The sequence below is a fragment of the Rhinolophus ferrumequinum genome, chromosome 4 (assembly GCF_004115265.2).
Source record: "Rhinolophus ferrumequinum isolate MPI-CBG mRhiFer1 chromosome 4, mRhiFer1_v1.p, whole genome shotgun sequence".
NCBI classification, from domain to species: Eukaryota; Metazoa; Chordata; class Mammalia; order Chiroptera; family Rhinolophidae; genus Rhinolophus; species Rhinolophus ferrumequinum.
Window position 1 is genome coordinate 18,166,198 of NC_046287.1, and position 5,620 is coordinate 18,171,817.

Genomic DNA, 5,620 nt, shown 5'->3' on the forward strand with positions numbered 1-5,620 from the left:
TTCATTGCACATACATGGAAATCATACATTGATTCTCATGTTTCCTGCTGTATTGTGAGTAATGTCGACCTCCATCTCTGACCCAGGAATCTGGGGGTTTGTTACAGCATTTATGAAATTGGGCATTCTAACCTGTTAGATGGCAAGAAGGGTAAAATCTCAGACCCTTGATATTTCTTGACAATTTAGGTGTGAAGGATTGGAGACCTACAGAGCCATGAACTTTTGAAGAAGAAGAGTGAGAATCTGTTGGGAAATTCACAGGACCTTACAGAATCCATGAAAATCAGTAGTGAGCATATAGATCAATTTTATAAACAATTGGCAATAAATGGCTCAGCATTTTGTTGACTTTTACTCAGGGGGAATTGAGGCAGTGACCACTGATTGAATGATGGGAAATGATGCAAAAATCAGCTTGCTCAATTGTGTCCTGATTGTGGATAACTCTGCTCTCCCCAGGAGCACTGCTTTGCCACCTGACTTTTAGCTCAGGTCTATTGTAATTACTACTAAGATTTCATCCTGGATGGACATAAATTTGGCCGAGCTACCTCCCCACCTCATCTGAAAACAGTTCAACAGATATGTTATCTGCATAAATAAATGAAAGGAGGGAATTCAAGACCACTATGGGCTGAAAACCACAGCACTTTCACAACTTTGAGTCATTGTGAGAGGAGGAAGTGGGATGTATAATGCTTCTACAGGAAGAATTGCTGTCATACAGCTATTTTCCGGAATACCTGGGCCATTTTCCAAATCAGACCTTTCTATAATCTGTCATGACAATCTTAGATTGGTTCAGAAAAAGGCAACACAATGTCTTAGAGTTATTGACATTGGGTATGGGCTACCCTAGGGCGGATTTGGCACTCCTGAGGAAAGTCCCTGAGACTGACAGATGCTCATGTGAAATCACAAATAGTATTTTGGATTTTATTGCCTCAGATTAGGATTAAAATACCAATGAAGTGGATTCCCTAGGGAATAGGAAACAAACCCAAATAAATCTAGATAAGTTCTTGCAATCCACCCTTCTGACATGAAAGACACTCCTAGCTCTGATGTTAAAATCTGCAAGAAATGTAAGAGATGCTATTATGACGGTGGGACAGAAAATGACCTGGATAAAGATGAACGTCTTTTAAAAAGTCACTACTGTGTAAGTCAAGCCAAAAAGTACAAACTGTGTTTCCAACAGAAAAGCAAAGTGACGTGGCTGTGATTAATAAATCAAAGTGTCCTCAAATCTGAAATTGATGGTGTCAGTAATAATGACCTTACAACCAATATGGAACTTTGGATAGAACAAAAATATTGAATGTTTTGTTGAGCATCAAACAAGCACATCATGCTTGAAACTCAAAGTAAATTATCTTCGCAACACACTTGGATAATGTTTCTCTCCATGCAGTTATCCCTCCTCCACTTTCTATTCTTTCTTCTGCTATTTTCAAGTGAAAGATGATTAGTGGTGGGGCTGATTTTTCCTAATTCCTAAGAGTGACTGATAGCCATACACACCTGGGGAAATTTGAAGACAAGAGTGAATCAACCTTTTAATGGCTTTCGTAGATGGAAGGATAAAAGTTACATCCTACTTGGTTCTATGAGGAGTGGAGTTGCACAAATTCGATGAAGAGACCTGAGCAAGTTTTTCAGCCAAGAAAGGACACTAAACATGGACTTGTATGTGTCTGTATGTGTGGTGGGCTTTAGGAAATGTAATGTGTATTGCTGTTTCATCTATCTCTGAATGTATAGTAAGAATTGATGTGATATGTGCTCATTTTTGTGTTACATGTTCCCTCTTCCCCATAGTGTTAAGTGTCAGAATTCTCCTAATTGATAAAGACTACATACACAGAAATGCTTGTGCATTTGGGGCTCCCAAGCTAATGATATTTTTGAGTTTTTGTTACTGATGTTTTGATGATTGGAACCTCTAGCAAATAGAGGCAAACCTCACCAAAATCACCTTTGGAGTTTTGGATGTGTTGTGCACTTGACAGGATCAGTTATAGAAAGCTACCAGATATAACTTTCTGAAAAACATCTCTTAACTTGCTACTAGAATGTTGTTGAAACTGAATACCTGAGCCAAAGAAGCCATTTGAGTCTCTGGTCTAATATTCCCATTTTGTGGTGGGTTGTCTTGGACTTAATGACTAATATAGTGAATAGCATCCAACAAGTCTCACTAGTGACTTGTGGGAAATGCTATATTCAAGAATGCAACTGGACTGGTTCCAGTCCTAATGTTTTTGCATGAAAAAGCCGCACCTGTCTCTTTGGTGAAAATTTTATCTTCCACTCCACCACTTGAAGCAGAGCTACTAAATTTCCGGGACTCTTCATTTACAGAGATAGTAAGGCAAAGCCAAGTTCATTGGGATTCTCTTGCTGCTGTAATTGTTCAATATGGGCAGTTTCTGTTTTTCTGGCTATTATGAATATTTCTGCTATGAACTTTTAGTCTGAGTTTCTGTGTAAACATGTTTCCTTTTTCCCTGAATACATGCATAAGAATGTTTTCTTCTGAGTACATATCTAGGGGGTAGAATTGTTTGGTCATATGGCAACTATGTTTAAACTTTTTGAGGAACCACCAAACTGTTTTTAAATGTGACTGTACAGTTTTACATTACTACCAGCAGTATATGAGGATTCCGATTTTACACTTACTCTCCACCACTATTTAAAAACTTTTTTTCAATTAACTTAAAAAATTATAGCCATTTAATGCGTGTAAAGACATATCTTCTTGTGGCTTTGATGTTCGTTTCCCTGATGACTAATGCTGAGAATCTTTTCATGGACTTACAGGCCACTTGTATAAATCTTTGGAGAAATAAATACCAAGATTCATTGCCTATTTTAAATTAAAAAATTTTGTTTTTTTCATTTTTGAGGAGAAATGGTAGTATACATATTCTGGATACAATCTGTTATTACATATGTGATTTCCAAATATTCTCTTATTCTCTGGGTTGTCTTTCACTTTCTTCATGGTATCTTTTAAAGTATACACATTTTAAATTTTGAGAAGTTCAATTTAATCTATTTTGTCTTTTGTTGATATTTTTGATATTATATTTATGAAAGCTTTCTGTAAACCAAAATCATATAGATTTACTTCTAATTTTTATCCTAAGAACTTTATATACTTCTGCTTCTAACATTTATATCTTTGGCCTTTTTGAGTTAATTTTCTGAGTATGGTTTGAAAAAGTGCAACGATTTTATTCGTTTGCATGTGGACATCCAGTTATCCCAGTACTATCCTTTCCCCATTAAATCATCTTGGAATCCTTGTCAAAAGTCAATTGAGCATAAGCATAAGGGTTTATTTCTGTTCTCTGAATTCTATTATTTTATTGATCTGTACATCTAAACTTATGCCAGTACCACACTGTGTTGAAGATCATCTAACATGCTGTTAACGCCATGTACAACTTTATTGAATATTAATTTTTCAAAGAAAAAGAATGTGATGAGAATGAGATTATACCCAAGAGTCTGATTGCTGGGATAAAATCTTAGCTCTGATCCCTAGAAGTCATGTGACATTAGGTAAGTCACAATTTCTCTGTCCAGAGTTTCCTCATTCTGTGAACCCATCAACTAGGATCCATAGTTGTTTTGAAGAATAAATGAGTTAATGTAGCTAAAGTGTTAGCATATGTTTTAATAAATTAAACATAGGTAAAGTTTTAATCATTGACGATATTTGAATTTTATTGTTTATAAGAAAATATATATCTACATGTCATATATATTTGAGTATTTTATGTATGTTTATAAATAATATATGCTTATATTTGTTTATATATTTTATAATTATATATACACAAATTTATAATGTTTATAAATAAATGTAAATATAAATATATTTTATTTATATTTACACTTACATTCTTATAGTATTTATATTTTTCATATTATAAAGTAATTGAAGTGTACTGTAATTTATAATTAGGATATATATATACATATATCCTGATCATTATTACATTTCAGTTATTTTGCTATTTTGGTATTTCATTACTAGGTAAAATTCTGTGATCTACAAACTTAGAAGTTTCACTGTAGTGTGACATCTACACTACTGAGAAAGTGTTAATAACAGACCTTTCAGAGATTAGGCCAAAGAGAAAATAATGCTGTGTAGCTGACTTAGATGTAGTGATAATTTATAACTGTCCTTTGGTACCATCTTTATACCCTAAGTCAATTTCTCATTCACTGGAATATACTTTCTTTAATCTCAGTGACTGCATTAAAAAAAAAAAAAAAGCCCAATGTAGAGCATTGCTTTTCAGAAAATTTGAATACATTAAAATATCCATTGGTTATACTTTTTCAGCATACTTCTTATCACATCAAAACAAAAACTAATCATAAAATCGTCATCATGAAGTTAGTTTTATTAAGTGTTTGCCATATATTTCCCAGGAAACTTTTCGAAGTTGGAAAAAAGTACAGATAAAAACAAAGAAACAAACAAAACCCCCCCAAAAAAACAAAAACTGAAATGTAAGGTGTAAGGGCACTCACCCAAGCTTGGAGAAATACTGGTGACAGTATAGCTTTGACAGAAAATCAGTCTGCCTGGCTCTCAGACTACTGTCTTTCCATACTGCTTATTGTCCCTGCAAAGCAAAATTTTGCTTCAATAGGTGAAGAATAGGTTATAATCTGAAGAAACTATAAATGGCACAGGAGAGTCAAATTGCATAATGCAAGAAGTTGCTAATTTGTATACAACATTATAAATTGGATTTTAAATTCTGTGATATTTCCACAAAAGAATGCAATTGTGTCTGATTTGTTTCTCTAACTAAAACCACAGAGCCATATAAAGTGTATGTATGAGAGAACAAAACATTAGAGTAAAACAATAATTGAATATATACTAAAACATTTTTTTCTTTATTTTTTAGGGGAGAGCGCGAACGCAGTCCCCCACTACCACAAATTATGCAGTCGAGTTTCCCACATTTGGGGAAATCGCAGGGGTCAGCACATCCGGAGTGCAATGGATAAGCCTCGCCCTAGGAAAACCACCTTCGTGATCATGGTATCTCCCCTGCCAGGTAAGTATATATACTAAAACATTTTGAAATCATCTATATTTTAAAATGAATCTTGACTATAATTTAGGTCAGTCTTCTTATTTTACAGATAAAGTCAATATTTAATAAATTGTTTAAGGTCACATGACATATTTGGTCAAATTCTGGGTGAGAATTCACGTCTCCTGACTTTAAAAAGTAGTCCCTTTTACTTATTCCTAGTGTATTACCAATAAATTCTTATTATAACTTAGAGATACATGTCACATAAGTAATAGTATATGCAAAAATCCAAATACTTGCAAAATGTACAAAATCATGTTATTGATTAGACCTAAACAAATTAATGTGCCAGCTCTAGCAAGTAATAAATAATCAGTATGTAATAACCTTTCTCATCATTTCAGAGCCAGGAAATGTTTTTATTGATGTGGAGATATGTGTATTTTTTTTTTTTTTTTTTTTATGTCACGAGTGTATTGAATTAGTGACATTTAGTAAGCAAAAGTTCAGGGAAGATTAAGACAATTTTTTTCTTAGTT

General features: G+C 33.7%; 1 non-coding gene across 1 annotated transcript; it reads right to left on the minus strand.

Annotated features, from left to right (window-relative positions):
* Nucleotides 1–4,943: 4,943 nt before the first annotated feature.
* On the minus strand, nucleotides 4,944–5,107 carry LOC117021866 (U1 spliceosomal RNA). The gene has a single exon (XR_004422951.1). It is a non-coding gene; the product is annotated as a U1 spliceosomal RNA (small nuclear RNA).
* Nucleotides 5,108–5,620: the final 513 nt, after the last annotated feature.